At 41.3% G+C, this 22,901-nt stretch overlaps 1 protein-coding gene across 16 annotated transcripts in view; it reads right to left on the bottom strand.

The window, feature by feature from the left end:
• The window catches only part of AOPEP (aminopeptidase O (putative)), a 342,850-nt gene that overhangs the window by 195,783 nt on the left and 124,166 nt on the right, over positions 1–22,901 (bottom strand). The window lies entirely within an intron of this gene.

Below are 22,901 nucleotides of genomic sequence, written 5' to 3'. Positions count from 1 at the left end.
CCAAGTAATTGCTCTAGGTTCTGCGAGTTGGTGAATTCTTGTGAACGAACCAAATATGGGAGAGAAAAGTGAAATGAAGAGCAGCAATTTCCCCTCCTCTTTGTTCCTTCTTCCAACTTGGCCAAAGTCCCTAGTTCCTTCGCAGAGTTACCTCCTAACCACCCAGGCAACTGTAATTTATTAAGTTATGCTTTGGCTCCAAAGACGTCAGGTGCTTCCCGAAGTGATGAGATAAAGACCACACCACACGTATGTTAATTCCAAAGAATTCTAGAATCAGAACTTTCAAGTCATATTCTTGGGCAAATAGTGTAACGCCTTCTTTCAAATCAGAGAAATAAAAGTCGAGGTTTGGGGAAAGCATTCAAGTATTTTCGCAGGGAGTTTTCGCCTCGGTTTCCTTTGGCCACCAAACCAAAGCATTTTTGACAGATAATTGGCCTGGAAACAGTGGCCCTGGAAACCATCAGCCAGCATTCCCACCCATTAATTAGGTGATTCATTTTCATCTTTTTTTTCTTCCCCATTTTTTCCCCGTTTCCTTTTCCCACCCTTCCTTGTTGGTTTTTTCTTTGGATCGTCCATACCTCTGCTATCCTTCTTGATCTATTTATTTGTGTTATAACTCACTACCCCCTTGGATATATTTTCTGTTCTTGTTGCCTCTCCTGACCTGTGGGTTCCTCTTTGACAAATCTTCCTGTCTTGCTGCTTAACTTCCCTGTGGAAAGCTTAACTATCCTGCAAGTGAGAAACCGCTCCGGAAGCCTCCCTGACTGCTCCAACTTGCAGTGATTTTCATTTCCCTTAAAGTTCCATGGCACTAATGATTGGTACCACACAATTAGCACTTTATTACTGCTAGATAACCTTTTGTGTCTTTTCTTTCCAAATGAGCATTTCCAAATTATAATCTTTTTTGTCTCTTCTTTCCACTCAAGCACAGGGAATAGTACAGCTAAGTCTCAGAAAACACGCAGTATCACTTGAACAAATGGTCACTGATTGAGTAGGACAGTGAACATATCTCATGGAAATAAGTGATGGCCTCTTTGGGGGTAACAGGATTTGAGGTTAAATGAATTTTAGATATTTAAACTCTTTTACTTGAGAATATAGGAAACACATAGCTATGAGGATAAATAATAGAGTATAGAACTCTGGCCTCAAAGAGGCATTTCTATTGCTTCATCAGTTAGTGACCCAATATTATGTGGAAGTGAGGTTTCAAAATTTCTCCTAGAAGTTCTGCACGTATGAACTCATGAGCCCTGGGTTTGAGCTCATTTCTGCTATGAGTTATATGAAAAACCATGAGTAGGTCAACCTTTCTTGGCTTTGGTTTTCTCCTCTGTAAAATGAGGGAGTTGGATAGATGACATTTAAAAACCAAACAAGCCAAAAAAAAAAAAAAAAAACAAGAGTAAAGAATCAGTACCCCCGTTTCAATCGGAATAGTGTAATCTATCTAAACATATGCCCCATTCGGAGGACCACTTTTTCAGATTCGCAAAGATATGCCACCCAAACAAGACCTGGAGAAGAGAGGATGAAAAGTCATATGAAAATTCTAGAGTCTACTTTTTACTGTCGTAGAACCATTTAGTTCCTATCTTGTTGGACTATAAAGAACTAGTAAAAAAAACTTCAACTCATCATATTTATTATTATTCTATGAGATACAAGACAAGGAAAAAACCTAATTGTCATACTAGCAAATATCAGATAGGCAAAATACTTTTAAATCTGGAATGATCAGGTTGGTAAGGGGTTGCAGAAATTCAAGCCCAACTTGACACATCAATGTTAGTAAAAATAGTACATGCCAGAGCTACTTTCTTAAATCAAGCAATCACTGTGGTAAAGCAAAAAGGATCAAAATATCAAGACAAGCATGCCATTGGCTTGAGGTATGTGTCAGATTTATTGTGGCTGAGAAGATTGAAGTCAGGCAACATTAAGGAGGGTGTGTACGTGCCGCATTCAGATGTCAGGAAGTCTGAAAATTATGCCATCAACCCAGAGAGGTTCCTGGGTGGATGATAAATGAAAGACACATTTAAAACAGAAAGGCCGAAAAGCACCCATGGCGCAGAGATCCTGTGATCGCTTGAGTCGCAGCATTACCTGTGGCTATGGTTAAGAGAGAAAAGCTAAAGATAGCAAGATGAATCAAGGTCATATGAAAGAGCTATAATGAGAGTGAGTAGAAAAGTTGCTGACACAGGCTCAAAAATATGATGTCAGGGTGGGGCACCAGAATGCACTCCAGCGTACAGACCTTTTTAGAGAATGGAATTGGAAGTTACTCCCAGGTTTCAAGAGTTGGGGCAGAAGGCCGAGAGAGGGATGGAGAGTAAGAGGAACGGCTGGCCATTATTTCTGCTGGAGCAGTGGATACTGGCCTAACCCAATGCAGGCAGAGAGAGGCGGGTGATGGCTCGACCACCCTTCAGAAGCCAGCCAGCTACTTGAGACAGACCTCAAGTAGGGCAGGGATCCTTCCAGGCCAAAGGCGGGTCTGTAAAAACCCAAATCACAGTGACTTTTTAGTTTTTCTGGCTCTTCCTTGGAAACCACATAACCACTAACATTCTACTTCTTTTCCCACTGAGAGGACACACATCCAGCTTATATATTCCCGATCCACAAGAGACACGGCATACATGCAGTCATCGTGCTGTGCCAGGCACCAGTGGTGATTCCTGCCTAAGGCAGGGCTGGGTTGTTGCTAAACTGTGGCATCAGCAAGCTTGGTTTACTGGAGTATGGAAAGAGCCCTGCCTCTGTGAACACATACATCCGGGTCCAATTCTGGCCCTCCCATTACCAATTCTGGGACTTGGAGGGAACTGTCTTAATGCCTTTGAACTTTTTTCATTTATCAAATGATGAAACACATATTTATTCTGCAGGGTCACTGAGGACTAAGTGGAATTTGAATGCATGTAAAACACTTAGTATGTGCTGGGCATGTAATTGGTACTCTAGAAATGGAAACAATTATTATCAACTCACTGTACTCTTGTCCTTTAAAAAAATAAATAATTTAAAAATTAAAAAAAAAAATCGTGTTTTGACCATTTCGTCTCCCTTTAAAAAACATTCATGGCTTTCTCCTGCCCAAGTGCTGAGTGCCCTTATCGTGCTCTATCTTTCCTGTCAGGAGAGAAATCAATTTGGTAATGTTACTCATATCAAAGGATGATGCTCAATATTACAGACTTTAAAAAGCAATGCATATAATGGTATTGGGCAATGATTACATAAAAGAGTAATCTGTGGAGAGATAGTCACAGCAGATAGGCTGTCCCCAAATGGCACTCTATAGATGAGTAATCATTCATTCTGCTTTTAGGTGAGATGAGTCTTATCTGGCTTGGATTCTGTATCTCTACATGCTTCCTTTTATACTAATTCAATCTAATTTAAAGGTAAATGGTGTGATTAAAAAAAAATTACCCAGCTCATTCTACACGGCTGTGCCATCCACAGCAAACGACTGCCAAGAGATACTAGTAAACTTTTCCAACACATATTTTGCCCAGACAATAGGCTGAATGGAAAACTCAATAGAACAGATAAGAGTTGATGACTCAAGCCTCCAAACAAATTTTTGGTTACATAAAGTTTCAAAGGCTAATCACTAGATGCAATCCACCCAAGCTAGAAATAGGGCATTCACTAACAATCAACAACCCTGTACAAGATCAAAAACTTGGAACTTCGGAAACATAAAATTAAACTGGACACAAAGGCTGCCACAGCAACATGGACACATTTCAAAAACATACAGTTTTTGAGGGTAAAAAACAAGCTGTCAGATAGGAACTGAATTCACATTCATGTTAAGCTTTAAAACATGACAAGAAATACTAAATAAATGTTTTGAGAGTATATACATATGAAGTAAAATTGTAGAGAAATGAAGGAGAATGAGAAAGAATAGGGGTTGCTGGAGGGAGGGGCACGGAGAGAAATGAAATTGGGGAAGGTAACACAGGGAACTTCTGTTGTATTTGTAATATCTCAGGTCTCATTCGGATGATGGGTGCCCTTGGATACTTACGTAATTCTCTAAATCTTTTTCTATTTCTGAAATATTTCATGCTAAGAAAATACAAAAAATAAAAATAATTCCATGGTGGGAAGCTGTTGACCTAGGAGAGAAATAAAGTCTGATAATATCTGTAAGCTCTTAGTGATAATAAAATGGACCTCTGCAATTCTTATTTCCATTTCACTAGGTTGGGTGGGGAGTAAGACTGGATGAAGGTTTGATAAGAGCTGAGCTAAAGGGAAGAAGACCCCCCTGATGCCCCCCCCCCCCCCCCCCCGTTGGATCACTTGTTGATGGAGGCAACCTGGGTCAGGGTAGGGCATCAGCCTCTGGCATCTTCTTGTTCTCTAGACCTTCCCATCAGGCAAAAAAAAAAAAAAAAATGAGAGCGGTAAAGCATGAAGCCTTACACCTTTTAGGATCTTGGTCTACACTGGAAGTCAGCTAAAGCACAGGAGTATTCAGGGCAAACTTCATGGGTGTGCCACCTGTGCACAGGGCCCTGTGTTCCCTGTGCTTGGTTTAATGTCTCAGTCTTGAAATTCTTAAATAATGTTATCTTTGAACTTGTGTTTTGTAAGCCAAGACAATGGGACAATGGAGCATGCACATGAGCAGAGAAGCTATTATGTGCATCGTATGTGTCTGACTATGGTCCCTGCCACTCTATCCGCACAGAGCAGTCACAATGCCCATGAACAAAGAATTCTGGTGGACCCACACTGCATGGGAGTTCAGGAAGACTCAAAGTGAGCACAAGGTAGCTGTGCTATGGCTGAGACTGAGTAAGTGGGATTACCCAAGAGGCTCTGCTTTCCATTTGAGCCAGAATTTTCTTCGGAAAATCTGAAGCCAGAAATCAAAAAGAGTTCTAAGAAACACTAACAACTGAGGAACCCCAGCTAATCATTTTTACTCCTGTTACTTCCCTGTATTAGCCAACCACAGATGCTGAAAATGATGGGACAGAAGAAAAGGGTAGGATAGGGTGAGCTATATAGTTCATTTTCTTCTTAGTTCTTCCTCAGTCATCAGGAAGTCAAAAGTAGACAGTGTTGGTAGAATGTGCATGCACCAAGAAGTGAAATAAAAAAGAGTGAGCTAGTTTTCTGCAGCCTTTCCACTTCTGGTAAGAAAATCTAGGTATGTATATGCTACAAAGAGCTATGTGATTTCAATGACTTTGCATGTGAGTTGAATGTTCTTATATTTGCATTAAAAATCAGTTAGGGACGCCTGGGTGGTTCAGTCGGTTGAGTCTGACTCTTGATTTCGGCTCAGGTCATGATCTCACAGTTCCTGGGATCAAGCTCTTGTAGGGCTCTATGCTGACAGTGTGGAGCCTGCTTGGGATTCTTGCTCTCTCTCTCTCCCTCTGCCCCTCCCAGATCTCATGGGCTCATTCTCTCTCTCTCTCTCCCTGTCTCTCTCAAAATAAATAAAAAATTTTAAAAAGCTTTTAAAATTGGCTTTTCATAATATAAAGATGAGTTGTAATAATAATTAAATTTGTAAAATTTTTCTTTACTTAAAAATCACATTAAGCAATAAATAAAACATAGAACAAGTTGAGACCAAGACTGAGGAATAAAAGGAAAAGTCCTCTATATTAATACCTTTCTCCCGGCATTTGAATAAGGGGCCCTGAATTTTGATTCTGCACCGAGCCCCACCAATTATGTAGCCAGTCCAGGGAATACTTAACTACCAACTTCTGTCCCAAAGAAGTATGGTTTCTAATAGTCTCAAATGAGCAATTAACTGATAGTATCTGTATTTAAGGGCAACTCCTGAATAGCATCTTGGACTGTGTAAGTTTTGAATACATGCTTTGAAAGACAGCAAAATTAAAAAGAAAAGTCAGCCATTTTATTAGTTTTCAAGATTTAAAAAACATTTTTAAATAATCTCTACAACCAACATAGGGCTTGAACTTCCAACCCTGAGATCAAGAGTCACACACTCCACTAGGCCAGCCAGGTGCCCGAGTCTGCCATTTTAAAGAGAAGGCAAGAATCTAATTGGAATATATCCTTCCTTCCCTAATGTTATTTGGTAATGCTAATCACATTCTCTTCTGGAACCACCTTTTCCCCAAATGTCATTAAGTAGTTATGGTCATACTCTGTGGTGAAGCTACCTTGAATACCTCTGTGTGAGAGAAAGAGAGAGAGTGAGAGAGCCGGAAAGGGAGGGAGGGAGGGAGAGGGAGAGGAGGAGGGCGAGAAAGAGAGAGAAAGAACACTCAGAAGTGCACACTAAGCAGAGTGGGGCTTAGAGGCCTAGTTCTGGGCTGCTGGTAACTCCCTCGGGCGCCTCCTCAGATTCCCAGCTAAGAATCAGTTTTACCTTCATTTATCCTACTTAAAGCATTTCACAAACATTCCTCAAATGGCTCAGAAGCCTGAGAGACATGTGATGTGTAATGGCAATGACTGGAAAATCAACATTTTGAAACATTTTCTCCAAGTGCAGAAAGCACAGTCCTCCAGATCAAGGACCGGCAGGTATTCTTACTACAGCAGACCGCCCTGCCCACACTGCAGAACTGTGCTAGGTCTGGAAAAAAGATGGAGCCACTTGTGGCTTTCCTGGGGACTGAGTGACACAAAGGCCTGCCCACCCTGGCTGTTATGCTCATTAATGCTAATGAATCTTGGGAATTGCTAATTTTGGTCAACTGTTTCACCCAGCACGGGTTTGTTTATTTGAGCTTTGCAATTTTCCTTAATAAATAATCAACAAATCCTTAAATTGGTGGCCACTGTCTGTAGGCAAATCTCCAGAGTGTTCTGACTGTCAAAATGGAAAACAGCCAGGGAAGCAAGGATTGGGAAAACAAGAAGGATTTATATAAACATCACATATTTATATGTATATGTATACGTATATGTATATGCATACATATACTTATATTATACTATATTATATTATATTATGTTATATTACATTATATTATATTATATCATATCATATTATGTTATAAACATGTTAACTCTCATTTTCCTAGCTGGTCTGATGTCATACCTTTATGTGATACTTTAGCATTTTTGAAATGAAAGGCAACTGGCTTAAACCCAGCTATAGGAAAATCAATGCACTAGCACATTAAGTACCCAGGTTCATTCACCAAGAGAATGTTCCTTGGTGTTCTGAGTCAGAATGGATCCTATCAGAGCTGGGAGGACTCTGGTGACGGTCTTAAGGGGTACTGACCTAGTGGCATTCCTAACTTCAGGCCAAGGTGTTTGGAAAGGGAGCAGTCAGCCATCCTAGCTAATAGGCCAGGTGCCTCCCAGGCAGGAAAAGAGTCAGACAGGATAGGAAATCAGACAGAAAAATAAACCTACTCTTCAGAATATGAGGTGAATTTTATCACTCTTTCAATGTATATTCAAATAATTTAGGTTAAGGAAATGAAGTAGGGGGGAATGCTTGGATAAAATATTTTCTTTTTCCTTGGCCAATTGCATGGAACAGGCAGACTTATGTGTGTGCTGGTGAGGTTGACACTGAAGTGACCTCTGAAAGCAAACACCCCAGTGAAACTGTTATGTAAACCAAAATGCTAGACATTCCAGGCCACCACAGCATAGGGCAGGCTGTGCTAATGACAACCCGCCACCTGTAAATAGCAAGTATTTCTGAACACAAAGGGGATGGATGGATGGAAATACCCTCTCTGATTTTACATTAGTGATAACATTCTACGTTGGGATACAATTTTGTAAGTAATAGAGATCTAAAATAGCTCAAAATTTTAGAGAAAGCTTTATAAACGGGATAGGTGGTAACAGGAGGACTTTGAGGTTTCAAATCTGAACGGCAAGAACCAAATTTAATCAAAACAGCAGGCCACAGGCTGGAAAGGGTATAATATAATATGGACTAATGTGTTATTAGCCCATGTTCACGACAATGAGATTAACTCCCAACAGCATCATAATCAGATCTTGGTATTTTGCTGGGTTAGATCTATATCCAAAGGACATACAGCCAGAAGTAAGTATGATGCATTTCACACCAAAATTCTGACTTACTTAAGTAAAGTTGCTTTTAAAACAATCCTTGATTTTATAAACTGATGGTGAATCACCAGACCCTTCAAAACTCCTTAAGTAAAAGGTCTAAAGAAAAAAATCCTTTTGGACAGTGGTTACATTGATGCTGCTTATATTTTTAATCAACCAATGAGCTTTCCTAAATCAATGAAAGACTTGGTTTAAAAAAGCCACAAAAATCTGCATATCCAAGTGAGCTGCTTTAAAAACAAAATAATCCAAAATCTATACACTGATTTAAGTCATCAATCTCTCCTAAGGGTTTTTCTTAAAGTAAACAATCTAAGATAATTTTTTTTGAAAAGTGGCTTCACTGATGCTTGCTATATTTTTGATCAACCAATAGGCTTTATTTGTAAAATTCAAGACTTGGTTTACAAATGCCACCAGGCCTGGGCAGAGAGGAGCCCTGCATTTCCTTTGTGCATGAGAGTTAATAGGATTAAAGCTTGAAGAATTGAATAAAAACCCTGAGCTGGTTAAGATGGATGTATCACATTTCAGGCTTCCCATTTCATAACCAGCACGCCCCACGTTTCATAAAATAAAACATGCTGGTGAGCTTATTTAAATGGTTCTTCAGGAATACACTGATTTCAGAACCTTGAAAAGGGAACGCGTGGCCATTTCCTCTCTTGAGCCATATGGCTTTTTGTGTACTCAGCCTGCCAGGTTTTAGGCTTGTTTCTGCTTCACAGTCAGGGACTGACTCACTGCTCCCGTCCAGTTACATGGAGAAAAGAGTCTACACCTTTGTGCTCAGCGAATTTTTGTTTATGAATTAATCGTTCCTAACTTTCACAACGATGCAATTTGCACTGGTCTTAATCATCTATAAATATACCAAAGCCAAGCTAAAATGCCAAAGCCCTGTTATCTTCCTCCAGATCATGTAATGGAACTGGGGGTCTGCTGCTTTCTGTTATCAAGGTGGTTATTATCAAGTATAATTTGTGGTTGGGAATGTTTGGCATTCCTGTCTAGCAGTAGCCCAGAATGTTTAGAGTAGATTTTTACATAGGAGTTCAAACATCTGTCCGTTTTAGGTCAGGTTTCTGTGAGAACTTATGCATTACAGTCTCTAAACATCTGCAGCTGTCTGTCCCAGATTAAATGGGAATGGTTTCTTACATTACGATGACAACAAAGGGTCAAGTTTAAAATTAAGAATATAAGAATAAGGCTAGGAATGGTAAGCAAAATGTGTTCCCATTCTTCCAAATGCCAGATAATGTCACCACTTACAAGTTGGGCTGGAAGGCTGTTTAAACGCCATCCCAGCGTAAGACTGGTTAATGAGCAGTCTATAACACCAATTTGCCTACGGACTAATACGCAGCATTGCAATTTCATTATAGATTCCTTTCATTTGCAATTCCTGTTATAGGAACCTGGTTCGTCTGAAGGGAAGAGCGCTTATTAAATGAAAGCTGTATATAAAACTGCAAAGAAACATAACGTCACATGTTGGAAAGGAAGTTAAAGAAGAATTAAAACAAGCTGTGATGATCTTAACAAAGACACACAAAACCTGTTACGAGGAAGAGTTGTTTGGTCAAATTTCCTGTTTTTCCCTAAGCCCTGGTTTGTTTTAAACACGTCTTCAGCGCACAGTTTACTGCTGCTGATTAACATTCCTACGTGTCCAGTCCAGAACTGGTCTCCAGGACTTTTTACTTAAAGATACTCTAAACAATGTGGATGTTCTCTTTCTTCTTCAGATTGAGGAGTTGACCATAATTAGAAGATGATAAACCGTGGCCTGAAATAGCTGAAAATTACTATTAGAAAGTAGAAAGTTATTCAAGTATGGGTTAATAAAAGAGTCACACAATGAAAGTTTCACCAAGTGTCTCTTTAACCCTAAGCAATCTTACCATAGGATTTGAGAAATCAGCTTGGACTGCTACAAAGCACATCAAATCAAAGCCACCCAACTGTTGCTGATGGCTCTTTGTTTTTTTTATTCACTTAAAAAAAAAAAAATCCTTTGCAAAGACATATCTTACTCTGATGGCAACCTATTATAAAATTTAAATAACTTAATCATACCATTGTGTCTGGAACATAGGGAAACAAAAATTCCTCCCTTGGGGAAAAAAGTATAAAACATTAACATTTTTCTAAGTATTGTATAAATTACACAGCTTTATTAAACACATAGCATCAGAAGTCTCTTCTAGAACTGACAACACTTTGCTTAATGGTCGTTACATGTTTAAATAAATGGCTCCTGAAAATGTGCATTTACATTATATAAATAAAACCCTAATTAATATAAACATACTCAGATATAAACTTTTTAGAAACGTGAGCTTAAAACTATCCAGTCTAAATAAATCTTCCTATAACTGGTCTAGCAAAGCAATTTTAACACATTTATTCACCTAAAAAGCTCATAGAGATTTAGAAGCACAATCCAAGAGAGAAACCAAAATAGCTTTGAAGAAGACTGTTTCCTTCATGTAGTAAACAACTCTAAGCATACCCAATGGATGGATAGTTTTTAAAACCAACCAAGGCCATGTGATTTTATTTTCTTTTCAGTACTATTTATTGCTCACTTATTTATTCTCCTGCTTACTGTTGTCTCCCCAACCTGAATGTAAACTTCCTGAACGTAAAGACCACATTTGTCTTGTTCTCTTCTCTACTGTTAACACACAGCATAGTAACAGGCACCCAGTCGACGCAAAGAGTGGCGCACTGGAGAATTCTTGAACGGTCTGATGAGACAAAGCTAAAAGGACTCAGTTATTCCTGTGTACCTCACTTTATCTAATTGGTCGCATGTGTCAGAGTCTCTAGCTGTATTTCCCCTTCTTCCTTAATACCCCCAAGTTTCCACTGAATACATGGCCACCTAGAATAAAGCCTACATTTTCGAGCCTCCCTTGTAGCTAGGTGTCACTAGGTCTGAACTAATAAGATGCAAACAAAAGCATTCTGCAGCAGCTTCAGGGAAAGCTCCTTGGGAGGCAGCTGATGCGAGCCTTTTGTCCCCTTTTCCTCCTCCTCCCTCTCTCCTTCTTCCTGCCTAAAATGTACTCCTAAAATGGTTGGAGCTCAATCAGCCACTGTAGATTATGTGTTGATCTTGAGAATGAAAATCACTTGTTATGGGGCAGATCAGCAAGAAAGAGAAGGCTAAGGGCTGGGTGCTTGCCCTGTGGGGTCCCACCCACCCTGGACTCTTCCCTCTGCCCTTCCATCGCATGGAAAAAGAAAGAATGTCCTATCTTAATTAAGTCATACTTCCAGTTTTCTGTCTCATGCAGCCACATTAAATCTTAGCAATATGATTTTGAAAATAATTCGGAAAATGAGACACAGGTAGACTTTACACGTGCCTTGAAAAAATCTATTACTTGACAAAAACACTGACAACCAACAAGTAGGCAAGTACTTGTGAGCACGTATTTTGTCCTCAGAATTAAGTCTGATACTGTCAGAGGATACAGAGTAATTCAAGACTTAGCTCTTCCCCTTAAGATGTCAGTGATTTAGCCAGTGAAAATGAACACGCACAACCTGCCCATCTTCCCGACAGCCACCCAGAGGAAACAACACACAGCAGCAAAAAACAAAGTGAAACTATGTGCTAAGCCTGCAACTGTGGAAAGAATGCAGAAACCAAAGGGCCAGTGAAGACAAGGGTTCTTGGCGAAGGTTCCAGGGATGAACTGGCCCTTGAGGTGAGACTTGCAAGAGGGGCAACCTGCAGAAGCGGTGGAAATGGGCTGGGTGTCCCCCGGGTGGGGACCGACAGCAGGGAAGCCTCTGTTTCAGTAATGAGCACAACATGTTCAAGGAGACTGGAAGGAGGTCAACCAGATGTGTGGCCTCTGGAAACCAAGCCCTCCCGTTTCTCAGAATGTGGTCTCTCAGCCTTAAAGAGGATCTCGTAAAGGATGGCTCACCTCACCATTCACCCCCCTCCTCCCATTTAGGAGAGGAATCTCTGCTCCAGATTCTCCCTGCCTTGCATATAACACATGCCTGATATTGCTTACAAGTCCCCTGAGCCTCCTCTACAATATGCCTCAGGCCCAGGACCCCTGCTTTTCTTTAAGGATCCTGCTCAGACCTCAGCCCAGTAGTGACTTCTAGAGAAATGTGCTTCCTCCCATACAACAGACCCATCTGAAGTCTTGCTTACATCCTCCGATGAGGTGTTTTAAATTAAACTGTTAGGTAGGGGTAGGGTGCTGTGCCTCCTACGTTGTGAAATAACAATAAAGCCACAGACTGACCGCTCATTGCTTCCAAAGAAGAGGCCAGGGAATTAGATTACTCACAAGCTAACCACAATCACAGGATGAAGCAGCAACTTTCCTAATAAGTTCCCTTTCAGCTGTTCCTCATAAACAAAGCCATTGTTCAGTTTTTAAAAATCAACCAATCAACACCTGAGGAAAAGGAAGGCGCTGTCGAAGCTAATGGAAGACCTGGACACAGGCTTCCCTCACAGGATGTGTTTCAGGAGAGCAAGTGCCGTTATGGCCACCAAGGAGCCCAGACGAGGTCAGCTGAACAGAAGGAGCCCTGTGGAATCAGGGCCCAGCCAGGTTTACTTTGAGTAATAAAGCACTGACTGAGGAGAGGAGCCCAAAGTGTAGCAAATTACATACAGTGTTTTTATATCTGGGGGTGTGGAGGAATGAATAATCTCTCAAGGGGTGGGCTCTAAGACGAATGAAACCAAACTTGACCCTTTTTCCAAAATTGGGCCTAAAATGGCTCCTGGAAACCATCCCTAGCATCCTGGTGGGGCAGGAAAGCACGGGCCAGGTGTGAAAAGACTTGAGGGCGGGCATGGTTCTGGGGCTGAGGAACTTGGTGTTGACCTTGCTTTCTTTATCTGTCAGTGATAAGGAGTTGGACTCGAGATGATCTATCCCTGAAACCCACTCTGCCAAGAACAGACAAGTGCACAGGAAAGAAGGAAATAAGATTTTCTTTCTGACTTCATCTTCTTTTCTGCCCGTCGCCATTTCTCCATATGCCCCAAATCACATTAATTCGCCAATTAATAAGCAGCCCTCCTCGGCCACAATCTCCTCTGCAGCTCAGCAAATTTCATGCTTGTCTGGTGACAGCAGGCAGCTGCTGGTCTCCTCAAACCACATCCTTCCCCTTCGTCATGAGGCCTCCTCACTAGCCACAGTTTGCCTTGGCCAGGGCTCCCCCTGCGTCAGCTTCCACCAGAAACTGCCACCCATGTGCAGGGTTCTAGTTCATCGGCCTCTCTGAAGCAGATCCAGCTGGCCAGAGCAGCGTCCAGGTGGTCAAGACCAAAGAATTTCATAGCATCGTAGGCATATTAAAGCTGAAAGGGACCACAAAATGCATCCAGTTCAACTGCCAATTTATAGATGAGGACACTAATGCCTAGAGAGGTTTATTTATCTGAAGTGGCCTAGCCAGGGCTAGAACCTAAATGTACAGACTTAAAGGCCAGTTATGATTCGAAAATGACTAAAACAGAAGCTCCTATTTCCAGTGTGCTCCGTGCCAGGCACTGTGCCAACTGACTTCTTCAAGGTTAGCATATACAAACTTGAACTCAGGATCTTTTCTCTAAATCTGCTCCTCCATATGTCCTCCTGCTTTCATCAAATGGCACCCCCTCATCCATCTAGCTGCTTATGCCAGGAGCCTGGAGTCATCCTTGACACCTCCCTCTTCCTCATGACTCCCTCACATAAAACTCTTGAGTTTTTGAGACCCTCCTGTCATTTCTCCGGGGCATATTTTGCATCTCTCCAACGTTCTCCACCATCAATATCGCCAGCCCCAGTCCACGCCAACTTTGCCTCTTGTCTGGAACTATGGTCACACCTTGGATCTCACCATGCCACTGCCACCACCCTCGTCCTGTCAACCCATTCTCCAACCAGAAGGCAGAGTAATTCTGTAACAACATAAACAAGATCATGCCATGCCCACCTGTTCCCACCCTGCCACTACTTAAGCTTCCGGTCTTCCTAGTGCACTTCGATGAAGCTCACATTTCTAGAAGGCCCTGCCTAGTCTGACCCCTGATGACATCTCCAATCTCATTTCACTCCAGTCTTCCCACAGCTTTGTAAGTTCTACCAACACTTCTTTCAGTTCCTCCAAAGCTCCAAGTTCCTTCCAGCCATAGGCTGGCCCTTTGCATGAAATGCTCTCCTTTCTATTCCTAGCCTGGCTTACTTCTCACTGTCCTTCAAAATCTCAGCCTAAACATTACTTCCTCTGATGGACCTTCCTCAGGACCCTGCTAGAAGCTACCCCTTCTGTGTAGCATTTACCAGTGTGTGGTACTGTATTTTTTCAAGTATTTGTTTAATGTCCATCTCCCCAACCAGACTATAAGCCCCATGAGGGCAAGGGACCACATCTATTTGTTCATCATTGTAGCCAAAGAATTTAGTGGCAGGCACATAGTAGGTCCTAAATAAATATGTGGTGAATTAATATATGTTTGCTTTTAACACTTACCAGATTGCATGGGAAGAGAGAGAAGATATAGGAGCCTTGAAGGTTAGTTGATTCATTTGGAACAAATGGAGTTTGGGATAGGCTAAAAAATGACCCCCCCCCCCCCAAGAGATATCCATGCCCTAATTCCTGAAGTCTATGAATGTTAACTTATATGGCAAATACATAAGAAAGAAAGAGAGGAAGGGAAGGGAAGGGAAGGGAAGGGAAGGGAAGGGAAGGGAAGGGAAGGGAAGGGAAGGGAAGGGAAGGGAAGGGAAGGGAAAGGAAGGGAAGGGAAGGAAGGAATAAGGGGGAAAATCCTTTAAGAAGTGATTAAGCTAAGAATCTTGAGATGAGGAAATGATCCTGGATTATCCAGACAGGCCCTAGATACAGTCACAACTGTCCTTAAAAGAGAGAAGCAGAGTGAGATTTGACACACAGAAGAAACGGGGATATGAAAATATAGCAGAAAGGGATCTGAAGATGCTGGCCTTGAATGGTGAAGTGATGTAGCCACAAGTCAAGGAATGTCGGTGACCAACACAAGCTGAAAGAGGCAAGAAACAGGTTCTCTCTATAGACTTGGGGGAAGAGTGTAACCCTGACAACAGCTAGATTTCAGCCCAGTCATACTGATTTTAGACTTCTGGTCTCCAGAACCATAAGAGAATCAATTTCCATTGTTTCAAGCCACCAAGTTTGGGACAATTTGTTACAGCAGACCAAGGAAAGTAGTATACAGTCCATAACATTACTTTGCTAAAACGCAGCGGTTTACATCTGGAAAAGTTTTACCCCTTCCCAACATCCCCCGTCTGTACTGTGCCATACACTGTTCAGTCACAGGTAAACATGGCTCCACCATGGCACTCGTGGCACCACCTCTACCACACACGCCCTAAGTCAAGAATTAGCAGTGAGGAATGAGAAAACTGTAAGGCAAGACAGAAGAAACCACTGACCACTAGGGGTAAAATGCCTCAAAGCTGAGGACTTGTATAAAAACCAAAGTGAACAATGTCTTAGTATTGCTTCCAAAATGTTTAGGATCCATGAAGATCTTCTGTTTTCACCTACATAATACAGTAAAACATTTATAATAGATAAACAACTGCTTTAGAATAGCTCGAGAATTCAATTCCATGAAAGTAAAGGCCTTGTACTTTCAGATTCGTCCTTCGGCTTGCCTCTTGGTCATGGTCCTGCCTCATATATTACTAGTTCGGATTTGGCAGACAGATAACGTACGCTGCTTTAAGACAATCTACAATTTTGTAAGACAAGATGCCTAGAAATATAAATTTCCAATGACTCATTTTAACATTATAAAAGAAGTCAAATAATATTTATGAGGTGAGACACACTGTGAAGAAATACATTTTAACATAACCTCAATATTCCCACCCAGAGGACAGGGATAATAGCCCTCTTGCCGGAGCAGCCATCTTGCTATTATTCCGTTCAGAGCTTCCAGATGGGAAAAGGATATTAAGTCGTTGGAAATTAATCCTGCCAAAGGAAATCGGAAATTTTCAAAGCTGTTGTCAATATGGCTCTGCAGTTAAAGATGAACATACATGAGGTGAATTCACAGCAGTTAAAATCTGGTTGAAGAAACGATGATCATAAGAACTGCTGTAAGAGAGCATAAAGAAAGCTCCAGATGAGAGGGAGTGAGAAAATATGGTTGAGGCAATTAGGTGCAGTGGTTCAAGTTTGCTGAGTCTTGACAGAGGGCAGGGCAGGAAGGTGAGGACATTTCAATGTAAGAAAATCTCAGCAAAGATGATTCTCACAGAGCCCAGAGCTTATTTGGGAAGCAGTCAGATATATTATAAAGCACTTCACTTGTCATGAGATTTTGAAAGTAAAAAACGAAACAAAACTCCGAAGATCATTTAGCTCAACTGCCCCATTTTATGTATCAGAAACTGAAGCCACCAAGGGTTTCCCAAGGACAGTCTGCTATCAAGTGGCCGAGCTGGGGCTCAAACTCAGGTCTGTTCGACCCTCCTCTGGTGCTGTGTGCTCTGCCCCTCCACATTGATTTCAGACGTGAGAGGTGCGTCTACTAGCTTAAATAATGGCAAATTACCTTTTATTTCTTAGAGGCAAATTGATATTTAAGCACTGTAGACATATTCTATAATGAGCTATTTCAAGCTGATTGCTTTTTATCAATTCTTTTCAATATGATGTTCAAACAGATGTAGCATCTCGTCATCTTCCTGCGTCTTCCTTTACCCTTGGTCTCCCTTTAATCTCCTGGGTGGTAAATAGCTATTTGGCCAAATAACTTGTTTTCACTGAGATGATCCAGTTTTTACACCTGAGTTATTATCAGCCACCCTGAAGACAGCAGCCTGTGTTGACAGGAGCAGATGCTGGGTGGGTGTGCTCGTGCATACTGGTCTGTGAGCATGTGGCCTGAGTCGTATCACTAGATGGTGTGTGCCCAGTTGCAGTGCTCAGGGGCACTGACCTTCCTGCTGCTGTGCCCCTACTCCAGAGCTGATGCCCAGGGCATCAGCCTCCCTAGCAGGAGCTTGCTTCTTGGCCTTAGGTAGAAAGAACTTTGGTGTGTAACCCTAAGGTATGAACCCCACGTACATGCCCCTTTGCCAGGTTTATATTCTAATGTTTCTTCGGTGATGACTCATGAACATCTGGTGACAAGAGAGTGTCTCTCCTTTGTCATATATTCTTTGGGTCTCACGCCAGAGTCCAAGAGGAGGACACCTGTGACTTTGTATAATGTAGTTTTTATAAGGATAAACTGCAAATACATTCTTTTTATCTATCTCTAGGCCATTATTTATCAAACATAATGGGCATTTGACCCACACATCGACCAACAGTTCTAGGTATATGAAAAATAAAATTCCTCATGACCCCGGGTGGGTCAACCGACTGGTTGAGCGCCAGACTCTCATGTATGTTGTTCTTAAAAAATGTTCCAGGGTGCCTGGGTGGCTCAGTTGGCTGAACGTTCAACTCTTAATTTTGGCTCAGGCCATGATCCCAGGGTTGTGGGATTGAGCCCCACGTTGGGCTCCATGCTGATCATGGAGCCTGCTTAAGATTCTCTCTCTCTCTCTCTCTCTCTCTCTCTCTCTCTCTCTCTCTCTCTCTCTCTCTCTTCCCCTCTCTCCCTCTCTCTCTCCCCCTCTGCCCCTGATCCCGGCTTTCTATCTCTCTCAAAAAAAAAAAAAAAAACAACAAAAAACAACAAAAAATAAGATTCATTACAATTTTAAAGATAAACTAAAGCATATTACAAAATTATCATTTTTTAAAAATTTTGTTTAATGTTTATTTATTTTTGAGAGAAAGAGAGAGAGGGAGACAGAGTGCAAGCGTGGGAGGAACAGAGAGGGAGACACAGAATCAAAGAAGGCTCCAGGCTCAGCTGTCAGCACAGAGCCCGATGCGGGGCTTGAACTCACAGACCTGAGCCAAAGAAGGATGCTCCACCCACTGAGCCCCACAAAGTTATTTTAAATTAGTTCACATCAGTGAGAGGGATGATATGGTATATAAGTATTTACCTAATGTATATTGACATTATATCTATAATGACAAACTAATTTGTCAGACATAAAATGACAAATAGTTTGAGCTGTCTTCTACGTAGTTTCTTATTCTGTATTTCTACTAAATCAGAATCCTTGTATGTAGAGACTGTCAGAAAGGGCTACAAGTGTTTGGTAGCTCTGTTAGATACATTTGGATATTCAGATTCAGCACTGTCCTAAAAATTATGGGGTGATTTCTCACCAAGGAAACATAAATTGGGCTTGGTAAACACAAACTGATGAGCACATCAGATCCAAGAGCTGGAACATAGGGCTGAATGTTCCATCAGGGCAGAGAGCAGCCGATAGACGTCAAATCTATTTTTTGGTTGCATTTGGCAAGCATGTAGCAGCATTTGGATATGGCTTTAAAGCGTAACTTACAATACACCATTAGTTCTTTCTCTAAGGAATAAAGATCCATTCACTCATCAAGTATTTATTGAGCTACTGCGGACACTGCTGGGCACTAGGGTCACAAGATAGGGTCTCTGTCCTCATATATCCACAAGATAACAGGATTTCTTGTACTTAACATTAAATATCTTAATGTTCAGCCCCCAAATAGCATATCACTTGAAAAAGCCACCTAAATAATAGAAATGGCTTTTACAGACACTAATCAGGGTCATGAAGACATGCTTATAACTCATATCATGTTCTAAAATCTTTTGAGAGGGACCTTTGCCTCCAATATGCTACATGCTGCCCATTTTCTTCATTTATGAGAAATTGTCACACTTTTTGTTATTTTTTTTCAACTGTAATCGGGATCAAGAGGCATGTTACAGACCACAAACTGTTCTCTGAGAATAAAATAATGTTATCACATTCTAGTGTAACTTCTTTTATTCATGTGGTGGTGTTCTTTTTCCTCCCGAATCTGTCACTACTGGTCCCTCCTTACCTTTTTCATTGCCCTTCATGGCTCACAACATTATCATTAACCAAAGCAAACCTTTTCTGGTGACACGGGTTTTCATGAACAAAAACTCTTCAAGCAATTCGTTTCATATAAGTACTGCATATACGCCAAGAGTCTCTTAATCTGCACATCACTGGCTTTGCCCAAATGTGACGTAAAAGATCTACTAACATGTACATCCAATAGTAACTGCTTTTACACATTTGTACCATGGATGTTTTGTAATTTCCATTTCATAAGAGAATTTTGCCAAATTCCCTAGTCTGCTTTCTTTGAGAATTATACTCGCCACTAACTTGGGAGAAACCCTTATGAACTCTTCAACAGTAGTGTGACTTGTGCCTGCTTTTCTCTACATGAAGTGGGGCACCGAATATTGTCTCAGTCAGTGACAGAAAAGCTTCAGTCATGTCGTGCCACTATTTGATAAAAAGGGCAGTTTACAATGAGGTAGGGTTGAGGAGATGGCTGTCTCAATAAAATCTAATTTTAGACATCCATCAGCATGCTTTTCATCCTTATTTGGTCACTTACGTTAAATCATCCTACTCATGGAATCATTTGTCCCACCAGCTACAGATACATATTCTATATTTTCACTGGTGTCCTGTTCACTGTTAAAGTTCTAACATTACTCTGAGTGCTAATATGACTCATTCCATTCTACTTTTTCCCTTCACCATTGAGCCATTTTTTTTCAAATTGGCGTATAGCTGTGATACATGAAAATTTATGTGAACAATAATGGCAGATGAAATAAAAACATGTCAGCTGAGATGAACTTCATTCAGCTGACCAAGTATTGTCTAAGACAAAGTGACTGACAGTCTTTCTAGCACAGATACTATCTTTAAGAGGGTAAAGATTATTAAGAACAGGATTCCCATGAAAATAATATTATTTCTAATAAGTAAAATGTGTAAGAATAAAATGACTTCATTGGTTTATCCCCCAGAACTGCCAAAGCACCTGCAGACCACCTGACAGAATGGAATGGGGGTGGGGAGATCCAGATGAGCCACACTGAAAAACTGCTCTCAGACTTCCAGCTTGACTTGGGTCTATGTAACACTCCACCAAAAACTGTCATGGATTTCAGACCCACTGTCAACTCAAGCTGAACCTCATGAAAAAGTTATCTTCATATCTTTTCCCCTCATCCCTTACCCTATGTCCAACTTCCAGCCAGTCCTCTCACCACCCCTGGTCTATGCAAATTTACCCACAACATCTCAAGTCAGGAAGCTTGGGATAACCTCTGCTCAATTTCTCATATCGAAGTGTGGTCAAATTCTATTGGTCTTTCTCTAAGGCAGTAGTTCTCAATCGCGGCAACTCATTAGAATCACCTGGAGAGCTTTAAAAAGATTAAACAGTACCGTTGCCTAGACTCCACTCCATATCAGTTCGACCACAATCTCTGGGATGAGGCCCCAGTACTTATGTTTTTACAAAGCTTCCCCAATGACTCTGACACGTAGGCAGAATAAGAATCGCTGCCATAGGTGGCACTGCTCGAAGGCATCTCCCATAGTGGCCCGTCCATTACTATGTCTGAATATTCTCACCCACCTGCTGGGATCACCATCTCTCATCAGGGCTACTGTGACAAGCCCCCTGCTGGATTCTCTGGCTAGTGGACCTACTGATGCTGGTGCCTTTTACACCTATTGTTGCCACAGATCTCAAATGGCCTTCATCATCTTTCCCTCTGGCTGTTCTTCTCTCCCTCCAGGATGGTGGTTCTCAACTTGACTGTGCTTTGGAATCGTTGGGGCCTTTCAAGTACCAGCATCCAGGCCGCAACCCACACCCAATAAATCATCACCTTTGGGGATGGGAACCAGGCACAAGTGTTGCTAAAAAGCAGCCCAGATTGAGAATCAATACTGTGGGACCTGAAGTATCTTTCTATGACCACGTCTAGCTTCATTTAGCAACGACTACTGAGCTCGGTTCTGGCTTCCTGACAGCCATTCTCAATAGGGAAATCTCTTCACTCAAGAACTTACAGTCTACTGGCAGAGACAGACTTGAAAAACCAATCTTTAAATCACAGTGATGTCAGTACTACAATGGAAATATGAAAAACCTTTTATAGGACACAGAGGAGGGAGCAATTAAAGGCCTGAGGAAGGCTTCTTGGAGGAAATTCTACTTGAACAGGGTCTTGAGGGTGTCATCAGACTGGAAGAGTAACAGGGAAAAAGGATGTTTTCTTAGAAACATATGTTTATCTTTTAAAATACTTTTATTCTTGGGGTGCCTGGGTGGCTCAGTCGGTTAAGCTTCTCTCTCCCCTCTCTCTGCCCTTCCCCCACTCATTCTCAAACAAATTTTTTTAAATATATTTTTATTATTGACACACTGATGCAGAATATATTTTTTAAGTTTTTATTTTTTTAATGTTTATTTATTTTGAGAGGGAGTGCACAAGCGTACGTAGCTAGCAAGAGGGGGAGGGGCAGAGAGAGAGAGGGAGAGAGAAGAGAGAAGGAGAGACAATCCCAAGCAGACTCTGTGATGTCAGCATGGAGCCTGATGTGGGATTTGATCTAGCGAACTGTGAGACCATGACCTGAGCCAAAACCAAAAGTCCGATGCTTAAGTGACTGAGCCATCTGGGCACCCCTAAGTTTTTATTTACTTAAGTAATCTCTACACCCAACATGGGGCTCGAACTCATGACTCCAAGATCAAGAGTCGCATGTCTCCCAACGAAGCCAGCCAGGGGCCCCCATAATACTTTTATCATATATTTTTGATAACTTAGGACAGGGTTTCCCAACCTTTTTTTCCAACCAATATAGCTAACTGCCACAGCCATAGGTACATTTTCATCTTACTTCTAAGGCTTTTTGTGTATTTTGACTTTTTAAAATAGACTTTATTTTTTAGAGTAGTGTTAGATTCACATCAAAATTAAATGGAAGGTACAGAGACTTCCCCTATAGCTCTTAACCCTACACACAGGTGGAGCCTCCTGCATTATCAGCTTCCCTGCACCAGAGTGGTACATTTGTTACAACTGATTAACCTACATTGATACACTATTATAACACAGAGTCTACAGTCTACATTAAGGTTCACCCCAGGTGTTATATACTATGGGTTTGGACAAGTGTAAAATGATACGTATCCACCATTGTAGTACCATATGGGACAGTTTCACTGCCCTAAAAATTCTCTTCACTTTTCCTATTCATCCCTCCCCACCCTCAATCCCTATTAACCACTGATGTTTTTACTGTGTCCATGGTTTGTTTTTTGTTTTTTTTTTTTCTTTTTCAGAATGTCATGTAGTCAGAATCATACAGTATACTGTAAATTGGCTTCTTTCACCTAGTAATATGCATTTAAGGTTTCTCCATGTCTTCATGGCTTGATAGCTCACTTCTTTTTGGTGACGAATGACACTCCACTGTCTGGATGTACCACAGTTTATTTATCCAATTCACCCACTAACGGACCTTTTGGTTACTTCCAACTTTTGACAATTATATGAAGAAAGCCTTTATAAACATCAGTGTGCAAGTTGTTGTGTGGACATGTTTTCAACTTTGGTTACAATACCAAAGAGTGTGATTGCTGGGTCATACGGTAAGAGTGTGTTGTAAGAAACTGCCAAACTGTCTTCCAAAGTGGCTGTGCCATTTTGCATTCCCACTGGTAATGAATGAGAGTCCCTGTTGCTCCACCGCCTCACCAGCATCTGGTGTTTCGCCATCCTAATAGGGATGTGCACCTCCTAATGGCATCCTAATCATGCACCTCATTTTTGTTTTAATTTGCATTTCCCTGACGACATG

The sequence above is a fragment of the Panthera pardus genome, unplaced genomic scaffold (genome assembly GCF_024362965.1).
Source record: "Panthera pardus isolate Hobbes unplaced genomic scaffold, ASM2436296v1 HiC_scaffold_20, whole genome shotgun sequence".
Taxonomy (NCBI): Eukaryota; Metazoa; Chordata; class Mammalia; order Carnivora; family Felidae; genus Panthera; species Panthera pardus.
The sequence above is the reverse complement of the archived record's forward strand: the minus strand, read 5'-3'. Positions and strand labels throughout refer to the sequence as shown.